General features: G+C 36.4%; 1 protein-coding gene across 8 annotated transcripts in view; it reads right to left on the reverse strand.

The window, feature by feature from the left end:
* H (Hairless) overlaps nt 1-25,729 on the reverse strand; it is a 182,652-nt gene that overhangs the window by 127,624 nt on the left and 29,299 nt on the right. For 2 of the 8 annotated variants that reach the window (XM_067763736.1, XM_067763738.1), the window contains exon 2: nt 9,494-9,705. The exons of the other annotated variants lie outside the window; for them this stretch is intronic. The gene's annotated coding sequence lies outside the window, so the exon portion shown is untranslated. The remainder of the gene's footprint in view (nt 1-9,493; nt 9,706-25,729) is intronic. 8 annotated transcript variants of the gene reach the window in all.

Consider the following 25,729-nt stretch of genomic DNA (forward strand, 5'->3'; position numbering starts at 1 on the left):
AAAAGTTAAAAATTCAGTAAAAATAAAGAAGCGAGCGACATACGCAAAACCAAGATCTACATTCGCAGAAACGGTATCAAATGCTCTGATTCAGGAAACAGCGTCGCTTCTGTGTAAGCCAGTTTTCAAAGCACGCCGTGTGGAAGTAGAAAGGCCAGAGTGGGTAGACGCAATTTTGGAAGTTTTAAAAGGAACGCAACAGAAGAATAATGGTGCAATCAAATGTTTTAAGTGTGGAAAGCCAGGGCACATTGCACGTCATTGCAGCACCGGTCCTAGTAGTTCCAACTTGGCTGGTCGTAAACGTAAAGCTGGAGGAGATAAGCAAGAGCGAGTCAGATGTAAAGATCGAAAACTTGCCCCAGCTATTGAATGTCCTGTGATATCTATCTCGCAAATTGGAAGAAACTCGAGCAGCCTTACCGTCAAAGGAAATGTGGATGGCAAAGAGCGTGTACTGACTAGATACGGGCGCATCTCATTCCTTAATCCGATCTGATTTGGCCAACAGGAGAGTAAAGCCATTACCTAGAGCAAGGGTGCATACGGCCACTGGCGAGTGTAACCAAGTCCGGGGAGAAGTGATCTGTGAAGTCTTAATTGGGAAGGTCATGGTTCTACACAAATTCGTTGTGGCGGAGATTGTTGATGAAGTCATACTGGGAGTGGACTTCTTAGTTGACCATGACATCAAGATCGATATGCAGAGAAGAGTTATGCGTTATAAGAACCAGAATGTGCCACTTAACTTCAGTTTGGAGAAAGGGTTCAGCAGTAATCGAGTGCTGGTGGAAAAGACTCGACAAAGACCACGAAAGTCAAAGGTAAAGGTTGATGGATAGAATGGGCCAAATAAAGCGAAATCAAAAGTACCTGCGAGAGAAACACTGGCATTGACAAAACCAAAGGGACGCACAAAAACGAAGGAATGCGAGTGTAGTTTCAAGCCAGGGCGCACTGCTGTTGTGAACCGTGGGAACGATACTGATTATGCGAAGCCAATCCGTCAAGCGCAAGCTCTGCGAAGTGGTTCATTGGCCAAAGAACAGAATGCGAGGGAACGATCCAGGATAATGAGTAGTAAGATAAAACGCAGGTACGATGAGAACAATAATTTGGAAGGTTTCATCGAGGGAGATTTGGTATTGTTATGCAACCCTCATCGGCGAAAAGGTGTTCCATCCAAATTTCGGTGCAGTTGGGGAAGCCCGTACAAAGTTGTGAAGAAGATCAGTGATACCATCTACCGCATACAAACCATTGGGAAACCACGAAATAGAAGGGTGGTTCATTTGGAAAAGCTGGCAGCGTTTAGATCGAGAGATTTGTCTGATCGGGACGATCAGACTTAGGTGGAGGGCAGTGTGACGAATACTAGTGACACTAAGTGATACTCACATCACTAGTCTGATGCTAAGGAAATAAAGCCACAACAAAAATAAAGCAGGCAGTCACTTGAATCTACATAAACGAATCAATAATTATGTCTACACATATGTACGTACACGCAGCGGAGAGCAACGCACAAAAACATGCATATATCCGAGATACGCCCAAAATTAGGCAATTATTTGTGCAAGTATCACTCACATATACCCGCGCATATGAGAAGCTATACACGTGCATCTGTAGTTATAATTTTATAGCTGATAACTAAGTAAATTCTGGAAACGCCTAGAAGTATGGAACGAGGAAATCGAAGAGTATAGAAGAGCGCCATATGAGCAATCAGCAATGAGTTTGATTTAAGCACGCTATCTGTCGAGAAGTAGTAGTGTTATTGTGAAGACTTGAATAAAGGCCATTTAGCATTATTGAATAGTGGAGTTATTTATTCAACAGTTTAGTGATTCGAAGTTTAGCAGAAGGTAGCAAATAAGCAGAATTGCAACAAATTCGTTACAGTATATATGCGCGGAATTGTCAAAAAAATACGATGAAAATATTTTCAATTTATACATGTGATTCACAGCGACTAACAAAGTACAGACCATTGATAGATAATTTTTTATTAATTTTTTTGTTTACAATAACCGTCGTAACTTAAACATTTATCAACCGATTTTGATAAACTATGACTTTTCTTACTCGAGATTAATAGTTCTTTGAGAGTAAATGTAAAAAAGTAATTTTTCCTTATGATATTGTAACGAATTTCTGCAAATCCTCTTATTTGCCCTTTTGCTAGGTTCGTATCGCTAAACTGTTGAATAAATAACTCCAATATTGAATAATGGAAAATGGCCTTTATTAAAGTACTTCACAATAACACATACTTTGCTACTCGCTGGCTTAATAACCAAACTGATTGATAACTCAAATGAAACTCTACTATTGGCCGCCAGATCACGTGCTTAATCAAACTGATTGATAGCTCAACTCAAACTGAATTACAGCGCCTCTACATCTGTCGCCTTTTATACTCTTTGGTTTCCTCATTCGCCTCTTCTAGACGCTTCCAGAATCTACTAGTCCAGTATCTCTCAAACTTCTCAGCTGTAACTACAATTGCACGATTTTATAGATTCTCTCATACCCCATGCTTGGATGTGTGAGCGACACTTCCACAATTATAATTGCCTACATTTAGGAGCATCTCAAATAAGATGTCTGCATATGGTTGTGTCTTGCTTCTCAGCTGCGTGTACCTACATATGTGTAGACATAATGATTGATTCGTTTATGTAGATACATAATGATTGAATTATTGATGTGAATGCTTGTAGTTTACAGTCTCTCGCGCACACATAGGCGTAAATGCATCTGTGTGTGACATCTCTCGGCTGCCTTATATATGTGTATACATGATTTGATTATTGACGTAAATACTGCTTAGCATGGCCTTAGTGATGGTATAGCTTAGTGATGCTAATATCCGTGACACTGCCCTCCACCTAAGTCTGATCGTCCCGATCAGACATATCTCTCGATCTAACTGCCGCTAGCATCTCCAAATGTACCACTCTTCTAATCCGTGGTTTCCCAGTGGTTTGTATGCGGTAGATGGTATCACTGATCTTCTTCACAACTTTGTACGGGCCTTCCCAACTGCACCGAAATTTGGCTGGAACACCTTTCCGCCGGTGAGGGTTGTTTAACAGTACCAAATCTTCCGCCAAGAAACCTTCCGAATTAAAGTTCTTGTCATGCCAGTGTTTCATCTTACTACTCATTACCCTGGGCCGTTCCTTCACACTCTGTTGTTTGGTCAATGAACCACTTCGTAGAGCTTGCGCTGGACGGATTTGCTTTGCATAATCGGTATCGTTCCCACATTTCACAACAGTAGTGCGCTCCGGCTTGAAACTACCCTCGCATTCTTTCTCGGAAATTCGTTGCTTCGTTTTCCTGCGTCTTTTAGGTTTTGTCAATGCCAGTGTTTCTCTCGCAGGTACTTTTGATTTTGATTTATTTGGCCCATTCGATCTATCAACCTTTGCCTTTGACTTTCGTGGTCTTTGTAGAGTCTTTTCCACCAGTACCCGATTACTGCTGAACCCTTTTTCCAAACTAAAGGTAAGTGGTATGTCCTGGTTCTTATAGCGCATAATTTTTCTCCGCATATCGATCCTGACGTCATGGTCAACCAAGAAGTCCACTCCCAATATGACTTCATCAACGATCTCCGCCACAACGAATTTGTGAAGAACCATGACTTTTCCAATTAATACCTCACATACCACTTCGCCTTGGACTTGATTATACTCGCCTGTGACCGTACGCAACCTTGCTCTAGGTAATGACTTTACTCTACTGTAGACCAAATCAGATCGGATCAAGGAATGAGATGCCCCCGTATCTACAGTCAGTACAAGCTCTTTACTATCCACATTCCCTCTGATGGTAAGACTGCTTGATTTCCTTCCAATCTGCGACACAGATATCACAGGACATTCAATAGCCGGGGCAAGTTTTCGTTCTTTACATCCGACACGCTCTTGCTCATTTCAGCCAGCTTTGCGTTTACGGCCACCCACATTGTTGGAACTATTAGGACCAAGATCGCAATGATGTGCAATGTGACCTGGGTTGCCGCACTTGAAACATTTAATAACTCCGGCATTCTTCTGTTGAGATCCCTTCAGTGCTTCCAAAATTGTGTCTACCCACTCTGGCCTTTCCATTCCACACGGCGTGCTTTGAAAACTGGCTTACACAGAAGCGACGCTGTTTTCTGAATCAGAGCATGCGATACCGTTTCAGCAAATGTTAGTTTTGGATTCGCATATGTAGCCCGCTTCGTTTCCACATCTCGTATGCCATTTATGAAGCTCTGGATTTTTACCCTTTCAGTGTATTCCACGGGTGCGTCCGCATTTGCAAGATGAGCCAATCTTTCAATATCTGAAGCAAACTCCTGCAATGTCTCATTTGCTTTTTGGTAGCGGTTTTGCAACTCAATTTGGAATATCTGTTTCCTATGCTCGCTTCCGTAACGTCTCTCTAAAGCGCGCATCAATGTTTCGTAGTGGTTCCGCTCGTACTCTGGGATGGTCTGTAAGATTTCCGCGGCAGGCCCTTTCAGTGCCACGAACAGAGCTGCAACTTTATCTTCAGCATTCCATTGGTTCACTGCTGCGGTCTTCTCAAACTGTAGCTTAAAGACCTGGAAAGGAACAGAACCGTCAAAGGATGGTGTTTTTACCTTTGGATTACTAGTTGAAACTGCTGGGCGATTTAGTTGCAACTGCTCCATACGACCCTTCAAATCATCGACTTCTGCCTGAAATTGAGCGATTTTTGCATCCTGCGCTTCCAGCTTTGATGTTACCCTTGCTTCCTGTGCTTCTAACTGTGAAGACATTTGCGACGACATTGATGTTACTGTCGATGTTTGTGCAGATATGGCAGCCAAAATCATGTTCAAGTCTGTGCTCGTAACTGTCTGCGATGTTTCGTTTTTCTCTTCAATTTTTGTTGATGTCTCGTCCCCATCAGGATTAAAGACATACTCGTCCACATCAATTCCTTGCGACTCCATTACCTCTCGTAGCCGTGCTTGATAGTGTTGGGAACTATCGAATGAAAACTATCGAGTTATTCGATAGTTCACTAATTTTCATTCATTCGATAGTCATTTGAAATTCGTTCATTACTATTTTTTCGAATTACTAGTTTTAGGTATGAATGATTCGTTCACTACTATTTTTTCGAGTTACTAGTTTTAGGTATGAATGATTCGTTCACTACTATTTTTTCGAGTTACTAGTTTTAGGTATGAATGATTCGTTCATTACTATTTTATCGAACTACTAGTTTTTGGTATGAATGATTCGCTTATTACTATTTCTTCGAATCATTCGTTCTATTTAAATTTTTTCTGTGCATATATCAGTGTTAAAAAGATATTAAAATAAATTTAGCATACGTCAACCTAATCGACAAACGTTTTAAGCGTGGTAATTGTTAAATATTTTTAACTGAGGAAGTGATTTTAACGATTTAATTTGTGTAGATATTTATAATGCGGTCTGGATTGAAGAGATCTTCTGTTTGGGAGTTTTTTTACCAAAAATGGCAATGAAGTTAAATGCCATATATGCAAAAAAATTTTTAAATTTTCTGGCAACACATCAAATTTAAATGACCATCTACGCCGTAAGCATCCGTCTTCCTCAGAACATAGGAATCTAACTTCAGGAGAAATAGCGCCAGTAATTTCAGAAGAGGAACGTAGTTCCACTTCTCTTTCGTCAACTACTGCAGGGAGTGCAGCGCGCAGTTCGTTAACAGTACCTACCGAAGACATTTCCAATAGTGGATGTTTGAGAAGGACTGTTCAAACAAAATTATTTGTTACCAGCACACGTTCTGAGCTCTCAGAGCAAGAAAAAAATAATATTGACGAATCTCTTTTAAAGATGATAACAAAAGACTTGCAGCCGCTTTCCATCGTTGACAATTTAGGATTTGTAGAATATACAAAAAAGCTTCAGCCATTATATTCCTTGCCAAACAGAAAAGTTTTATCAAATACAATGCTACCTTTTAAATACAATGAAGTAAGAAAGAAACTGCATGACTTACTCAACATTGTAACACATATTTCAGTTACAACTGATATGTGGACTTCTGATAGTCAAAAATCTTTTTTGTCAGTTACTAGTCATTTCGTTCGGGATAACAAAATGATTTCTGCAGTTTTATCAACAAAGGAAATCTTAGGAAATCATACCTCCCAAAATATAACTACAAAATTGAAGTTAATATTTGATGAGTGGTCCGTTTTTGACAAAATAGTTACTGTAGTAAGTGATAACGGGGCTAATATTAAAAAGGATATAATTGAAATGCTACAGAAGCACCACCTCCCATGTGTAGCGCATACATTAAATTTATGTGTAATTGATGCCGTCAAAGCTGTTCCACAAGTTACTGTGCTCATAAACAAGTGTCGTGCCATAGTCACTTACTTTAACCATAGTTCTCAAGCGACGGAAAAATTAAAAAATATGCAAAAGCAAATGGGCGTTACTGAACTGAGGTTATAATGATGGAGCGCATATGCTTGGTAAAAGAACCACTCTCTGCCATAATAACTTCTTTACCAAATGCACCTGATTTCCTCAATTCATCAGAATGGGAAACATTGTTGGACTACACTAATCTTTTCAAGCCCGTAGAGGCCATGACAACCGAATTGTCAGGAGAAAATTATCCCACGATGTCACTGGTAGTGCCCCTAATCAGAGGTCTTCAATACGCAGTACGAAATCGCAAAATGAAAACTGTAGAGGGAGAAAGTTTGAAGAGCAGATTGTTAGAGGTAGTTTGGAGACGATTAGGGCAGTTGGAGTCTGACAAAATGTTTGCCAAATCATCAGTCCTAGATCCTTGATTTAAAAAAATTGCGTTCGGTAATGAAATTAATGCAAATAATACAACAAAATGGCTAGTGGAAGAAGTAACTTCCCTAATACGGAAACAAAACACAAGTGTTTCTACCAACACCCCAAGAGAAGTATCGGTCGATAAAAGCGAAGTATCTTTCTGGGACCTTCGCGATGAAAAAGTTGCTGAAGCAAAAACAATTTGTCAAAACGCGCCCAATGTCAATGCAAATATTCAGTTGGAGCAATATCTAAGGCAAAATTTTGTTCATCGCTCAAATAATCCCCTAGACTATTGGAATCGTAGCCAGTCAACATTTCCGGAACTATATATGCTTTCGAAAAAATATTTATGTATACCCGAAACATCGGTTCCGTCAGAACGAGTTTTCTCGAAAGCAGGGCAAATAATTAACGACACGAGAACCCGACTTAAAGGAGATAAACTGGATATGATAATACTTTTGAACAGCAATTTATACATTGAAGGTATTTTTCATGTCAACTCGATGTACATACTTGTATTATTTACTTTACAATCAATTTTTTTAGGGGTTTAATAACACAATCAGTTGCCATCTCTGCGGCGAAAATTTAATATAGATCCTCATGCACTATCCGATTTTGGCTAGAACAACTATAGCGACTTTTAGTATTTAAGTGCTTGAAATATTTGTTTTATGTTTCTTTTATAAGTGAAATTTAATGTGCAATTTTTATATTAATTAAACGTGACCTGAATTTTGAAAAAAAAAAAAAAACAGTAGCTTATGTTTAAGTTAAGGCAATCAATAATGCCTCTGAAACAGATTTGAATAATACAGATAAAAATCCATTTTAAGTAACCTTACTTCCTGTTGTTGTTGTTGTTGTTGTTGTTGTTGTAGAGGCATAAAATCTCCCCACAGGTTTGGGGAAACCAAAAAACTCTGTGGGTTGCGAACCAAGGTCATTTGCATATCATTCATGCGCTTTGCATAACATGTAACAAAGGCATTTAAATTGAATATTTTCATTATTTACTTGAAGCACAATTTACACCATTTTAGTCATATTTAACGTTTTTGTTACGTTCCAATGTAGCGTGATCCAGATACGGATAGAAATTTAACATACAAATGCAACAACAAATTGATCAATATGGTTCACATTGTTGTCGCATTTGCATGTTAAATCTCTAGCCGTATCTGGATCACGTTTCATTGGAACACGACGTTTTTTGTCTTATATAGGTTTGTTCTTTAGCTACCCCGAGGGGTAACTAAAACAATCCAGAAATTGTTCTTTTGGCTTCTGGCAAGCTAAAGAACAAATTAAATGAATGAATGAATGAATGAAAAAATTCGTTCGATAGTTAAAATCATTCAGTAACTAACTATCGATAGTTGAATTCATTCGATAGTTCCCAACACTAGTGCTTGAAGTTCGATCTTATTGCCGGTTGTATTCAATCCACGGTTCTCCAACTCCTTTTTCAGTTGCTGGATCCTCAATTCACTCAACTTTGCCATGTCCAAGTTGTATACTCAATCTTCGGAATTTATTCAGCAATTCCTCTTCTGACACCAATTGTAACGAATTTCTGCAAATCCTCTTATTTGCCCTTTTGCTAGGTTCGTATCGCTAAACTGTTGAATAAATAACTCCAATACTCGCTGGCTTAATAACCAAACTGATTGATAACTCAAATGAAACTCTACTATTGGCCGCCAGATCGCGTGCTTAATCAAACTGATTGATAGCTCAACTCAAACTGAATTACAGCGCCTCTACATCTGTCGCCTTTTATACTCTTTGGTTTCCTCATTCGCCTCTTCTAGACGCTTCCAGAATCTACTAGTCCAGTATCTCTCAAACTTCTCAGCTGTAACTACAATTGCACGATTTTATAGCTTCTCTCATACCCCATGCTTGTATGTGTGAGCGACACTTCCACAATTATAATTGCCTACATTTAGGAGCATCTCAAATAATATGTCTGCATATGGTTGTGCCTTGCTTCTCAGCTGCGTGTACCTACATATGTGTAGACATAATGATTGATTCGTTTATGTAGATACATAATGATTGAATTATTGATGTGAATGTTTGTAGTTTACAGTCTCTCGTGCACACATAGGCGTAAATGCATCTGTGTGTGACATCTCTCGGCTGCCTTATATATGTGTATACATGATTTGATTATTGACGTAAATACTGCTTAGCATGGCCTTAGTGATGGTATAGCTTAGTGATGCTAATATCCGTGACAATATGTTACATAAAAAAAGATGTCAAACTGTGAAAAACGTAAAAAAAAACGATAAACCTAAGATAACTTTTGGAAAATGTCCCAATTTTGTGTACAAAGTATAAATAAATATATATCAGCATAAAGCCTGAATCTGCTTATTTCCAAAACCGTATAGCAATCGAAAATCGGTTAAAACATGACGACGTTATCTAAGTTCGCGCAGTAGACGAAAAACGGTTTTTAGACAACAACTTGAATACATGAGGGTGTTTGAAACACATTATCATGATGTATTCGTCAAGGCCTACAATGTAAACTTGGTCACTTTAAAAGTGCAAAATCACTGTAGCACTGTGTTATGGGTGTTGAAATTACTCAATTTTACAATCAATTATTAATCAATTTCAGTTGCACGGCTTATATTTTTTACCTGTTTACATTAGAGGTATTCTCTCTGTCTAGATACCAAGGCGAATTCAGTGCCAACTGTTATTATCCCAACTTCTTGATTATTTTCCATACAACGCTTTGTGCAACAATATGTCAGTTTACCGCAATAAATGCAAATTTTCTTTTGACTTGACATTCTTCTGCACGGCGAATTGATTGAATTCGCTTAGCCAACCCCTGGTATGGATCCGCCTAATAGAAAACGTAGATATCAAGGCGAATCCATACCAGGTGGTGGCAAAATTTTAATTGATTTAAATAGCTTGATTGAATTGAAAATAATCAAGAACAAGCAATCAGCTGTTCTGACAAGAACACCTGGTCTGAATTCGCCTTGGTAGAAAGTTTTCCATTTCACTGTCAATTACAATCAAATTTTTAAGTTTTGAACTAGGCTCTTAGAGTCGTAATAAATAAATAAATAAAAGTTGTCTACAAGCGACAAGAAAATGCATTTGTTCAAAATTTCTACGATTTCCCCATTTTGTATACCCCTGTATGTATATTTATAGAAAATTTAAAAATATAACAAGAGCTTTGAAACCATGACACAAAAAATGGAGGTAGTTCCATTTAGGCAAGGTGCACACTAGGCTGCGCGTCATAGACGCGTATTAGACGTTGCAGGCGAAATCTGTACGCTTTGATGTCGAACAAGTACATGAATGGAGAGCTGCACAGGAGGCGTACGCTGCATGAACCATTGTAAATTTTACCAAGTAGCGCAACTAACAGCTGATCGGTTGGTCGCTGAGCGTACGTACGCTTGAAAAAAAGGAAGATGTTTGTTTACATTTTTTTATGCAAATTTATGTAATTAATTAGAAAATGTTATTTTAGTTAATAAAAGTGCGTGAAAGGTATATTACCAAAGCGAAAAGGAGTATGCAACTCCACAAAAGCTTGGTTGGACATTATTGAAGCGATTAACAGGCTAAAAAGTGTTGGAAACTAGAAATCACTTTTTTCTCTAGTCCGCGGTGGTGTAAAGTTGCCTTTCATAATTTGCAAAGGCACGGGGATGCAAACAACTTTTAATACCTTTTTTCCTTTGGTTTCGGGGACGGATACACCTGAGAAATTTAATTTCTTATTTTTCCAATAATTGTTTGCTTTTTGTAGTGATGCTCGAAAGTGCATTCGTGTGCAGATCTTGAGGCGTAGAGAAATCGTAGCTACATGTCATATATTGTACGCGTCTATGAAACTTCGCCTCGTGTGCATCTTGCCTAAGTGTGACGTTAGCTATTTGACTTTTGCGGGGACAATGACAAGTTCACCAAAAACAACATACCAGTTGAACAATTTTACGAATTTTTCTGTTTTTGATGGATTTCATATTAACGGATACGACTAAATTACTTTCATAGTTATTTTAAATAAAAAAGAATAAAATGAACAGATGCGTTAGAAATATTTTAATACGAAATATCAGCCTAGAAAAGAAGGTTTTTAATAAGTTTATCGAGCTCTCGAAAATTACTTTGGTGAATGGAACATGGGTCGAATTATACAAATCAAGCCTTCTTAAGTGTCCGTACGTTTGCTAAGAACATGTTAACAAACACACACGTTTGTCAATTGATTGGCCAAAGGAGGTCCTTGTGAACCGACACCGCATTTCTAAAGGGTTTAGCATACTTAAACGCAATTTTTATGAAATTGAATGGTGATAAATTGGCGACAAGTATACATTATTTATTTATTGTATAATTCAAGCGTAGCGCTTGAGGAGGAAATTTAGCATTGACATGGATGTAGCGTCCTACAAACGTAACAAATTAACCACCTACCACTCACTGCAGACTTTGGAGGTAAACTTTTTCTCAACATGCCTTGAGAAATATTCACTATAGAGGCATGCATAATAGGGCTATGCTAGAACAGCAGGATTTTTGGTGTATTTATTTCTGTCAAGCTGCCATAAAGATATGGGTCATTAACCAATGTATGAATCATTATTCACTATTTTTAAATAAAATTGCATGTTTTACTGTATTCTAAATCGATATGTATGCACATAAATCGTGCTAAAGCATATTATTATTGTCTCAGATCACCAATGCGTTTTCATCCTGAAGGAAATTTCCATTCCGAAACACCACAATTTCGCCTTAAAGAGTAACGGTATGGCAACGCTTCTAGCAAAACAACAACCATGAAACTTCAAAAATCTCAAAATACGTCAAAAAATTTTGAGTGGAACTACCTTCTTTTTTATACCATGGTTGAAACTGAATTTTCATTTTTCTATCGTGCGTTATTTCAAAGTGATACCAGCGCCAAATGAAAAAAAACGTGTCGGAATTTATGAGATTGTTTTATTAGAATAACACACATAACCAAAAACATTGTGAATTTATACAAGTGGCGAATGTTTGAAAAAACCATTCACAATAGTAAACAGCCTGGATCACCTGTTAAATCACTGTTCGATTACTTAATCCAGTTGTTCAATTTTGGGTTTCAAGCATTTTTGTAGACGACTGGTATATTACACTTTAAAATGTTTGCTTAATTGGCTGCTCATATTTTCTCTATTAACAAAATTTTAGAAATGAATATTAAAATGTAATCTGATTTTCTCTAGACAAATTTAAAAAAAAAAGTTGATTTGAAACACAAATGGACAGTTCATGGCCTTTCAATTTATTAACCGCGAGCAAAAAACAAACCATTATTTGTGAAAAATATTAATAGTAGAAGTAAGAGGCAAACAATTAGTGTTGAGAACTATCGAATGAGTTCAATTATCGATAGTTAGTTACTGAATGATTTTAACTATCGAATATATTTTTTCATTCATTCATTCATTCTCGTCTTTAGCTGGCCCGAGGCCAGTACCGATGTTTTTTGTAGTACATTTACTATTCAAACGAACAATTTCTGGGTTGCTTCGGTTTCCTCCCGGTGTAGCTAAAGAACGAACCTTTATAAGACAAAATGTTTAAGGTGACTAATATGGGGTAAATTTTGCTTCAAGTAAATGTTGCAAATATTCAATTTAAATGCCTTTGTTACATATTATGTAAAGCAAAAGCATGCATGATATGCAAAAGGTTTTGGTTCGTAACCCACTGAGTTTTTTGGCCTTATTAAGTCACATTTATATTATTATACCACTATTAATATTTTCCTGCTTCGTTGTACTATAAAAGATCTATAATCTTGCTGTACTAATACTTCTTACCAATAAACATAGACAGATGGCCAATATGTCAGTAATCCCCCAAACCTTGGGGAGATTTTATGCCGCTACAACAACATAGACAGGACATAAGATGATCTGTATCCGGCAAAGGACCCCACATCGATAACACTCCCCAAAGCCTTCTGGGAGTAACCTTATCGCTACAACAACAACATGATTGAAAATTTATTTCTATCTGTATTGTTCAACAACATAGTTTTGTTTGAACAGTCCTTTTCAAACATCCAGTATTGCAAATGTATTCAACAGGTACTGTTAAGGAACTGCTCGTTGTACTTACTGCAGTAGTTGACGAAAAGGAAGTAGAACTACGTTCCTCTTCAGAAATTACAGGGACTATTTCTCCTGAAGTTACATTCCTTTGTTCTGAGGAAGACGGATGCTTACAGCATAGATGGTCATTTAAATTTGATGTTTCCAGAAAATTTTTTTTTTTTAATATACAACAGTTTCTTGATACTACGAACATTCGATTTTACGAACATTCAAAACTTTACATTGAGTACGAATAAACGTGCATCGACAGTACTTGGTTGTACGAACAACTAACAAATTTTGTGTTTTGTATCATTAAAAATTTGAATTGAAGAGCCAAGCGTTAAGCATACAGACACTGTAGTGCCAAAGTAAAATATATTAAAATAAATTGTAGATGGCAACCCTCTTTGGAAATGTCCAAGATGCAACCATACATCAGATGCACTCGGCATCACTAAAATTGTTAGAGTCGAGCAATTTGGAGAGTTTCTGATTGGTTGAAACTGCCGTTGATCGACGCCATCATTAATATCGTTGCTAAGCAACGTAAAGAAAAGCTGCCTAGCTACATAGTTGCGTTAGCGGCAGTTTTAGTTGAGTCAGTTAGAGTTGAGAGTTTCATGTGAACCGGCAGCTGGATAGCACAAAATAAAGAAAAACGTAGAAGTGGTAAAAAGGACTAAAATGTAAAATAAAGATGTGTGAGGAAATATAAAAGGAAAGTGCTACAAACGTTATAAAGAAGGAACTAAAGAGTGTACGTTTACAAATAAAGTTTAAATAAAGAAGAATACAGAAAATAAAAACTGTTTTTACTGAACTAAGGAAGTAAGGAAAAATTTAAGTAAGAAAAATTTAAGGGTGAGTGTGTGTGATTGGCAGCCGGGTGAGTGCGTGCAGAACGCTTCTGCAGGATCCAAAGATGGATCCTTTATATGGCGACCGTGGGCCGAAGCCCTGGAAATGCGGCGAGTGGCCGGAAGGAGGTAAGCCTCCCAACAGGCGTGGGCATTAAAAAAAATACCCACTTAAAATTTACAATTTAAATTCAGAAAATATAAAAATTTGAAAAATTACAAAAAAATACAAAATATACAAAAACCCTACAAAAAATTTTAAAAAACATCAAAAATCTTCAAAAAAAAAACTACAAAAATTTAAAAAAAAAGACATTTACAAAAAAAAATATAAAACATTTAAAAATTCTTACAAAAAAAATATAAAACATTAAAAAACTATTACAAAAAAAATACAAAAATTTGAAAAAAAAGATACAAAAAAATTTTAAAAAAAAATTTACATGAAATACAAGTTTAAAATTCTACAAATATATAAAATCAAAAATAGCACAAAAACTTTAAAATCAAAAATTACAAAAAAAAAGTACAAAAGATTAAAAACCAATACAAAAAAAAATTTTTTAAAAATTTGGAAAATCTACAAAAAAAAATACAAAAATTACAAAAACCTTTTCACAAAATTATAATACTTAAAATCATTACAAACAAAAACATATAAAACTGAGGAAAATATACAAAAAATTTAAAATCATTAAAAACCAAAAATATGTAAAAATTAACAAAAACCCACAATTTGAAATGGTAAAAGAGAAAAAAATTTACGAAATTAACAAATAAGGCAGTGGTGGTGGATTTTTTGTTGGTCGTGGCTAGTGGTAGGAAAAAAATCGGTTGGAAAAATATACATATACAAATAATATCAAGACTTAATAAAAATCAGAAATAATACGAAAATTCAAAGCTTATAAAACAACAAACTAATCGGCAGCAGAAATAATAAAAGAAATTAGAAAAAAGTGGAAAAAAAAAGAAATTTTGAACTATAAAATCAAAACCGAAGCTGTACCAAAAAACTAGTGCAAAAACGGCATTAGCCACGCCATTTCAATAACGGAACTAGCCACGCCACCGTCATAACGGCAAACCACCGTACACCATAAAATAGCGGAAAACAAGCGACGCCATCAGCAGCAGAACACCAAGCAGTAGCAGCAGAAAAGGAAGCGCAGCAGCAGAACATACAGCGGTAAATCAAACAAGCAGCATTGGTATGGCGAAATAAAATTTTTGATACATATTTTCATATTTAATAAATACATTTAAAAATTACATTTTTCAATTTTTATATCGAAGTTAAAACATATTTCATTCATTTTCAAAATTATTATAAAAAATTTTGTTTTGTAGTCAAAATTAAATTGCCTACAAAAAATTTTATTAAAACTCACATACTCATACATACATATATGTGTAAAACCATAGGTAGGCACTGTAGAACAGAGTCGGACAAAAACTGAAGAAAAAAAAAAAAAAATTATTAATCCATTCGATCTTTTCGTTATTCACACAATGGTGGTTCAATAAATTTTCATTAAAGTTTTCATTAGTTTAATCCCACTCTGCCCTACAGTGGGCTTCATCAACACAAAAATACAAAAAAAAATTTTGTTTCTTTACTTTTCGTAAGCGGTGCGTCCGCGTAAAAATATGACATACATTTTTTAATCCCGGTGCGTCCGAGGATAATTATATTACAATTTTGGAAAGATGCGGTGCGCCCGTATCTATAAAAATAAAAACAAGACAATTTTGATAAAAGCGGTGCGTCCGTTTAAGCCTGTACAAAAATATTTGCCATTCTATAATCTTTGCATTTAAATTCAAACAAATTTATAACTTTGCCATACATTTCTGATTCAAAAAATTTTTTTTCACATTCGGTACAATTAAAAATTCGTACATTTCAATAAATATATTCGTAAACAATCAACATCTTTTAAATTGCATGTGAATTCCCATTCCCGTTTTACATGAAAAATTTTCAGCTAATTTCAATCATTGGATTTGGATTTGCGGACAACAAAAGCGTAAAGTATTTCTTTAATCTTTCTTTTCATTAACTAATCACTAACTTTAATATTTCAATAAAATTCACTAACTAGTTTTTTTGCTATAAGTATTCGCTAACCAATTGTATAATTATAACTAAAATCTAAAAGCTTTCAAAACTACATACCTTCACAAATTTTATTTTAAAATATTTTCATAAATTCCCTTTAAGAATACTTTCATAATTTTCTTTTGGGCTCAACTCAACCCGTTCCAATTTAATTTCTTTAAATTCAATTTCTATTCAATCTTCATAAACAAATTCCACATAGCTTGCAACAAAAATTTTAATATTCTGTCTATTCGTTTCAACGCGTATGGACCTAAGAAGCGGGAAGGTTGTTTTTAAAGATTCCCATTCGAGTTCAAGTCCCAAAAATTCAGAGCAAAATTTAGATTCCGAAAATTCAGAGCAAGATATAGATTCCAATAATTCAGATTCTGATTCATCTTCGAGTGCATCGTCAACTGATACCTTAACAAGTGAACATAATTATAAATTATCTCTGAGTGCAGACTTTTTAGGTTTTGCTAATCAACCTGTTACTCCAAATTCAAGTTTTTCTATTATAACTCCGATTCTTAACGTTACAACCATGGCCACAATCGAGGAGAAAAAATCGTTCATTAGTACTTGCGCCTCGATTATGCGAGACAACTACAGTGGAGACCCGTTAGCACTTGGCTCATTTATAAATAAAGTTGAATTAATGGAAGTATTCTCTAACGAAAACTTAACTTCTACTTTAATTGCATTTTTAAAATCCAAGCTCGAAGGCAAAGCTCGCGAAGCACTACCAACGCATATAGAATCAGTCAGCCAAATTAAAGAAGCGCTATGTAGTGAAATTAGGCCAGACAACTCGAAAGTTGTCGCGGGAAAAATTGCAGCCTTAAGAGTAACCAATAACAATTTTTCAGAATTTTCAAAGCAGGTAGAAGAGCTTTCTGACTCGTTAGAGCGATGTCTAATCATTGAAGGTATGACGAAGGCAAAAGCCCATGAGATGGCAGTTGAACAAACCATTAGCGTTTGTAGATTGAATAGTAGGTCAGATATGGTGAAATCAATCCTTGCGTCAACAACCTTCAAAGATTCAAAGGACGTAGTAGCGAAAATGATTATAGAGCGAGAACAGGAAATTAAAGAACGGCAAGTGTTAGCGTTTCGGTCACATCCGATAAGATATAGTAATTTCCGTGGAAATTCTAGAGGTAACAGCAATTTCAGATATAACAACAATAGTAATTTTCGATTTAACGGTAATGCAAATAGGCAACACACTAATACAAATTTCCGAAATAACAACTATAACAGAGGCAATAATCACAATTATAACAGAGGCTATAATCGCAATTATAATAGAGGCAATAGCAATTCCAACAATAACAATAATAATCGGTCTGGAAATAACAGAAATTCCAATAATCAGGGTTCAAATTCTAGAAATTCAGCCAATGTTCGTTCTTTAAATGCCGAAGCCCCTCAGGCGCGAACACTGAGGGAGCAGGAGCAATTCGACTAAATACTTCTCAATCAATATATTGTCTAAATTTAAATTTTTCCGATTTCGTCGAAGTCGCTTGTAGCGATTCTCATAAAATATGTTCCTTTCTAGTAGATTCAAAGGCAGACATTTCACTAATAAAAATTTCCAGTTTGGCAAACGATGTAGAAGTAGACGATAGTAACGTAATAAATATTACAGGCGTAACAACAGACACGGTAACGACAATAGGAACAGTTAATACAAGTATAATCGCATCAAATAAATTTTTTCCCCTGACTCTTCATGTTGTCAATGACAACTTTAATATTCCTTCGGACGGTATAATAGGGAAAGATTTTCTAAAAACGAACAAATGCATAATCAATTATGCTAATGACACAATTACATTCGGACAAGGGACAGAAAAGGTAAATGTTTCAATTTTGCATAGCACTTCAACAAATACTCTTGTAATTCCACCAAGATGCGAAGTTTTTCGTGTTTTTAGTTTGAAAAATTCGTCCAGTTTTTGTCGATTCTCAGGAACTTAGTAACGGTGTTTTCACAGCAAAATGTATCGTTGATACAAAAAACCCAATAATAAAAGTTATCAACACCACCGACGAGGTCAAGTATGTAAAAGATTTCAATATTCAAACTGAAGACATTAAAAACTTCAATGTCTATCGCATAAATGATACACCTATCGACTCAAAACGTATAGAAGAGCTTAAATCAATTTTGGCAAAACAAATGCCTTCTTACGCTAAAAAGAAATTACTTGATTTATGTTTGAAATATTCTGATATTTTTGCATTAAAAACCGACGTAATGACGCTTAATAATTTCTACGAACAAAAACTTAGACTAACTGACAAAACTCCTGTCTATATTAAAAATTACCGTTTGCCATACACACAACGCGAAGAAATCAATAAACAAGTCGAAAACCTACTACAGAATGATTTAATCGAACCTAGTTTTTCAAATTATAACAGTCCTTTAATTCTGGTACCGAAAAAAGATCCAACAGGCAAAAAGTCGTATCGTATGTGCGTAGATTTCAGAGCAGTCAATAAAAAGCTCATAGCCGACAAATTTCCACTAGCACGCGTTGATGACATACTCGATAATCTTGGCAGAGCCAAATACTTTTCAACTTTAGATCTTTTTTCTGGTTTTCACCAAATACCCCTTCACCCTAAATCTAGAGACGTAACTTCTTTCAGTACAGATCGAGGAGCTTTTCGGTGGAAAGTTTTACCTTTCGGGTTAAACATTGCACCAAACTCATTTTCTCGTATGATGTCAATAGCATTTTCAGGCATTTCGCCAAATCAGGCTTTTATGTATATTGACGACGTTATCGTCATTGGTTGTAGTGAGACACACCACCTTAAAAATTTGGAAAAAGTTTTCGAAACCTGTAGAAAGTTTAATTTAAAGCTGAACCCAATCAAATGCAATTTCCTTCGTTCTGAAGTAACTTTTCTAGGCCATAAATGTACGTCAAAAGGTTTGCTGCCAGACGATTCAAAAATAGACGCTATTAAAAGGTATACTAAGCCAAAAGACAAAGATGCGGTTAGGCGATTTGTCGCCTTTGCAAATTATTACAGGCGATTTATACCGAATTTTGCGTCACTGGCAGCGCCTTTAAATCGTTTAAATAGGAAAAAAGTTGAATTTGTTTGGGACGAAGCGTGCGAAAACGCTTTCGAAAAACTAAAACAAGCACTAATGTCTCCTCAACTACTACAATACCCTGACTTCACAAAAGAATTTACAATTACAGTAGATGCTTCTAAGAGTGGGTGTGGCGCTATATTAAGCCAAAAGCACGGTGATAACGATTTACCAATTTGTTTCGCGTCAAAATCTTTTAATAAAGCAGAACAGAAAAAAGCAATTATCGAATTAGAACTCCTAGCAATACATTTCGCTATAAAGCATTTTCGTCCATATGTTTACGGTACAAATTTCACAGTAAAATCTGATCATAGACCACTAGTTTATCTTTTTAACATGAAAGACCCTTCGTCTAAACTTTCTAGAATTCGAATGGAACTATCAGAATATAAATTTACGATTGAATACATAAAAGGAAAATCTAACGTTGTGGCTGATGCTCTTTCACGCATTAGTATAGACGAAATAAAAGAATCTACAAAGCATGTTTTAGCAGTCCAAACGCGATCACAAACCAAACAAAAGGATTTACAAAATAAAGACGATAATTTTACTGATACTTTTTGCGAAACGCCTAAAGTACAAGTTTATGACAAATTTTCATACAATTTTTCAAAAAAGATACCGCGAATAAAGTCGACTATACAATTTAATAAAAATAATGAGATCTCTAATATACAAATTTATGCGCATTTAAAACATAAAAAATTAAATTTACTTAATTTTGTGAATGCTAACGGAAAAACAAATTTAGATGAGTTATTTTCGAGGCTTGAAAAAGCAGCCGGCAGTCACAATATTAAGCAGTTAGAATGGCCAAAGAATGATTTATTTTTCAAAGAATTTTCGATTACAAATTTTAAAATCAGCGGTAATAAAATTTTAAAATCATTACAAATAATACTAACAGACTCTGTAGAAACTGTAACAGAAACAGAGCAAAAACAAAAACTTATGACAATTTATCATGAGGACCCTCTGTTAGGCGGTCATTGCGGTACAAAACGATTATATTCCAAATTAAGAACAAAATACTATTGGAAAAATATGACAAGAGACATTGCGAAATTTGTCAAAAATTGCAATAAATGCCTTTTAAATAAAGTAAAACCAAAAACAAAGGAAAATCTTGTTTTGACTCCAACCCCCTGCAAACCCTTTGACATAATAATTGTCGATACAATAGGTCCACTTCCGGAATCCAAATATGGTAACAAGTTCGCTGTTACTATGATTTGTGACTTTTCTAAATACCTGGTAACAGTAGCTGTTCCAGATAAATCAGCAAAAACTATTGCTTGCGCTATTTTTGAAACCTTTATATTAACATATGGTACAATGAAAGCTATTAGATCCGATTTAGGAACGGAATATAAAAACGAATTATTCTCTGAATTGACAAAACTTTTAAAGATTGATCATGATTTCTCAACAGCTTACCACCACGAAACCGTTGGTGCTGTTGAAAGAAATCATAGAGTCTTTAACGAATATTTGCGTGCATATCTAAATGAAACGTATTCAGATTGGGATACATATTTAAAATACTTTACATTTTTACATAATACTACAAGTAGTTCGGTTTTTGATAATAAATTTGCTCCCTTTGAATTAATATTTGGCAGAAAAACTACAATGCCACATGAATTGCAAAAAGAGCAAATTGATCCGATCTATAACGTAGAAAATTACTCAAAAGAGCTTAAGTTTAGAATGCAAAAATCGCATAAAATGGCAAAAAATTTGATTAATAAGCATAAGATTAGAAATAAAGATTTATACGATAAAACTGCTAAGCCTTTAGAAATTAAAATTAATGATAGAGTTTTAGTAGAAACAGAACCTAGGAATAAACATAAAAATATATACCAAGGTCCCTACATAGTAAAGAATATTGATGGGCCAAATGTAACTATTTGTGAGATAGGTAAAGAAAACGAAAAAACTGTACACAAAAATCGAGTACAAAAAATTAATTAATCTAATAATCTATTATTAATCATGTAAATATATTTTAAAACCGCCAATGAAGGCTAAACAAAAATGTAACAAACAAATATACATTTAATTAGGTAGATTTTACAATAACAAAAAACCGGTTTACTTCAAACATTAAATTCAATTTCAAAACTAACTTTTATATATTTCACTTTACTCAAAATTTTCTTTTCATTTTTAATCATCTTTTAGAAGTTGCACTGCAATGAACGAATGAGTCCCGGGTTAGAGCACCCTAATGCTAGCAAACTCCTTCGTTCATAACATTACAACAACATATTAAAGCCTAAAGAAGAATGTGGCAAGATTAATTACTAATCTTACCAAATTCTTCTTTTCTAAAGGGGGAAGATGTAGTGCCAAAGTAAAATATATTAAAATAAATTGTAGATGGCAACCCTCTTTGGAAATGTCCAAGATGCAACCATACATCAGATGCACTCGGCATCACTAAAATTGTTAGAGTCGAGCAATTTGGAGAGTTTCTGATTGGTTGAAACTGCCGTTGATCGACGCCATCATTAATATCGTTGCTAAGCAACGTAAAGAAAAGCTGCCTAGCTACATAGTTGCGTTAGCGGCAGTTTTAGTTGAGTCAGTTAGAGTTGAGAGTTTCAAGTGAACCGGCAGCTGGATAGCACAAAATAAAGAAAAACGTAGAAGTGGTAAAAAGGACTAAAATGTAAAATAAAGATGTGTGAGGAAATATAAAAGGAAAGTGCTACAAACGTTATAAAGAAGGAACTAAAGAGTGTACGTTTACAAATAAAGTTTAAATAAAGAAGAATACAGAAAATAAAAACTGTTTTTACTGAACTAAGGAAGTAAGGAAAAATTTAAGTAAGAAAAATTTAAGGGTGAGTGTGTGTGCTTGGCAGCCGGGTGAGTGCGTGCAGAACGCTTCTGCAGGATCCAAAGATGGATCCTTTATAACACTATTGAAAGTTTTGTCACGTGGATTTGGTGGGCCAAGCAAAACAATGTTGAGGCTTCAAATTTGGTTATTTTGACGGAACTTCAAAAAGCTGCAGTAAACAGTTACCTCAATATCCCTGCCAAACAAACAACGATTAATCAATTTTTTACATAAACATTTTAAACATTAAATACTGTCTTACTGAATTACGCACATGATATTGTTCGAACAACTTTTCTGAGCATACACCTAAGCTAAAATATTGTAACAAATTTACTTGCAAATGCTCTTATTTGCCCTTTTGCTAAGTTCATATCACTAAACTGTTGAATAAATAACTCCAATATTGAATAATGGAAAAATGGTACTCTTCACAATAACGTACTTCACAATAACACTACTATTTTGTATGCGGTACACTACATCGTTGATCCGTTTTACAACTTTGTATGGACCTTCCCAATTACACTGCAATTTCGGGGACAAACCTTTTTTACGTTGTGGGTTGTATAACAGCACCAAATCTCCTAACTGAAAACCTTCCGAATTAATTGCTTTATCGTATCTGGCTTTCATCTTGTCACCCATAATCTTTGTTCGTTGCCTTATCAGATCATGTATTTCTCTTAGCTCTTCTTCCAAATCACTAGTGCATTTCATGACATTTCTCTCCCTATTGGTATCTATCCCAAAATTCAAATCATCTGGCAGTCTAATGTTATTGCCAAAAATTACCTTTGCAGGGGTTTGGCCCGTTGTCTCATGCACTGCTGATCGGTAAGCCATCAAGAATAATGGTATGCGGGTATCCCACTCTTTATGGTACTTGTCTACTACTTTCCTTAAGTGCTCCTCCAATGTTCTATTGAATCGTTCTACCATACCATCGGATTGAGGATGCAATGCAGTTGTCCGTGTTTTTCGAATGTCCAATGATTTACACATTTCCTGGAACACAGCTAATTCGAAATTCCTGCCTTTGTCAGAATGTAACTCCATTGGTACACCATACCTTGCAACCCAATTGTTTATAAACACTTCTGCTACCGTTTCCGCTTCTTGATTTGGGATTGGGTATACCTCTGGCCATTTGCTGAAATAATCCATAACTACCAGTACATATTTGTTTCCGCCGTTGCTAGTAGGAAATGGACCGGCGACATCCATAGCGATCCTTTCAAATGGCGCACCTGAGTTATATTGCTTCATCTGGCCATGACTTCGGGTTCTGGGCCCTTTCGCTCTGCTGCAAACCTCGCAGTTCGCAATCCACTCAGTGACCGACTGACGGCAACCAACCCAATAGAATATCTGTTTAATCTTCTCGAGCGTCTTCGTGATTCCAAGATGACCTCCGCTTGGACCATTATGCAGCTCGCTGAGCACGTCAGGAATCCTCTTTCTGAGAACAACTATCAGTTTCTTCTTGCATTTACCATCCTCACTCTCCCATACTCGATGAAGGCTACCGGATATCAATTCTAAACTGTTCCACTGTGCCCAATATGACTTCGCAATGGGACTCTCTGCTGACATCTCTTCTCTGTTTGGTCGTTCGTTTCGTTCGAGCCCTTGCATAACACGTGACAGATCTGTATCTTCTAGCTGACACTTTCTAAGCTGTTCCTTGTCCCATTCATCTGTACATGTTATAGTCATTAGCCGGACATCTATAATGCCTTCTTTGGCCTCGGCTTTTGAACAGTGCTTGCATTCCAAACTACATGGTCTTCGTGACATTGCATCGGCATTTCCATGGGTACTACCTTTTCGATGCTCAATGGAAAAGTCATAACTTTGTAGTCGCTCGATCCACCGTGCCAATTGTCCTTCCGGATTACGGAACTGCAGAAGCCATTTTAAAGCTGCGTGATCTGTCCTGACACGGAATCGCTGGCCGTAGAGGTATTTGTGAAAATATTTAATGCACTGTACCAATGCCAACAGCTCTCTTCGCGTAACGCAGTAGTTCCTCTCTGGTTTTCCAATCGAACGACTGTAATATGCAACTACCTTCTCCTGTCCATCGACCAGTTGTGATAAAACGCCTCCTATAGCATATCCGCTCGCATCTGTATCTAGAATAAATGTTGCTCCTGGAATCGGATATGCTAACATTGGGGCAGTGCACAAACGCTCCTTCAATGTTTGGAAAGCCACTTCTTGCTCCTTCTTCCATTCAAAAGCTTTATTTTTTCTTGTAAGCTCATGGAGGCTATGGGCTACGCTGGAAAAATTTTGTACAAATCGGCGGTAATATGTGCACAGCCCAAGGAAACTTCTCAATTCATGCAGATGCTGTGGTCTTGGCCAATCCTTTACTGCCTCTATCTTTTCATTCACTGTACGGATACCTTCTGTCGTTACCTTGTGACCCAAATAATTTACTTCCTTTTTAAACAGCGCACACTTTTTGGGACTTAACTTCAGACCAGCGCCAGCTATTCTCTGGAAAACTTCATCTAAGTTTTTAAGATGTTCATCAAAGCTCTTGCCCAATACGATGATGTCGTCCAGGTACACCAAGCATGTTTTCCAACGTAGTCCTCAATACCTGATCCATTAGTCTCTCGAAAGTAACTGGTGCATTACATAGTCCAAAGGGCATTACTGTAAATTGCCAAAGACCATCTCCGACGCTGAAAGCTGTTTTCTTTGTCTTCCTCCTTCACCTCCACTTGCCAGTAGCTGCTTTTCAAGTCCAGTGTGGAAAACCATTTCGTACCAGAGAGCGAGTCCAGAGTGACGTCAATTCTTGGCAATGGGTAGCTATCCTTTTTCGTAACGTCATTCAACTTCCGGTAGTCCCCGCAAAACCTCATTTTTCCATCCTTCTTCTTTACAAGTACTACCGGTGAGCTCCAGGTACTAGCTGATGGTTCGATGACCCCGCTGTCGCTCATTTCTTGTATAATTTGACTCACAACTTCCCGCTTCGCCAGTGGAACACTACGTGGAGCTTGACGTATCGGCCTCGCGTCTCCAGTGTCAATTTGATGTTTCACAACATATGTTTGCGTACTTTAGGAGCAGTTGCTTTGCCTTACTCTGATAATCTTCCTCTAGCCCCTTCGTCCATGCCGTGATGTCATTTGAAAGATCAGTATTACTAGATGACACGTGTTCCTGGAGCTGTTCACAGTTAATAATTACTTCAGCCTCTTGGCATCTTCCCAAAATAGCTCCTTTGGGTAGTTTGAGTGGTGACTTGAACTCTCAACCTTTGCCCAGATGACTGCTTCGGATTTTGGTGGTATTTGCTGACTCTCTTCCAACAGAACTCGTTTACTGCTGTAGCCTCTCTCGTAGCCGAAATTAAGTGATACATCCATGTTCTTATATCGCATCGTCTTGCTTTGCATGTCGATCTTGATGCACTGGTCGTTAAGAAGTCCACTCCAATTATGATTTCATCAACAATCTCTGCCACTATAAAATTGTGTACTACCGTGACGTTCCCAATTGCGACTTCACATGATACTTCTCCTAGAACCGTGCAGTATTCTCCAGTGGCTGTACGCAATCTTGCGCCATGCAATGGTCTTATCTTCTTGTTGACCGTATCAACAGTCAGTAAACGTTCCTTTCCATCCACATGTCCTCCGACAGTAAGATTGCTTGACCTTCTTCCAATTTGTGAGATAGAGATTATGGGGCATTCAATTGAGGGAGCCAGCTGTCGCCCCTTGCGGCTGACTCGCTTTAGTTTAACGATTGAGTGGATTTTGAGATTTGCTCCTCTCCT

This window comes from Eurosta solidaginis, chromosome 1 (genome assembly GCF_040869045.1).
Source record: "Eurosta solidaginis isolate ZX-2024a chromosome 1, ASM4086904v1, whole genome shotgun sequence".
NCBI classification, from domain to species: Eukaryota; Metazoa; Arthropoda; class Insecta; order Diptera; family Tephritidae; genus Eurosta; species Eurosta solidaginis.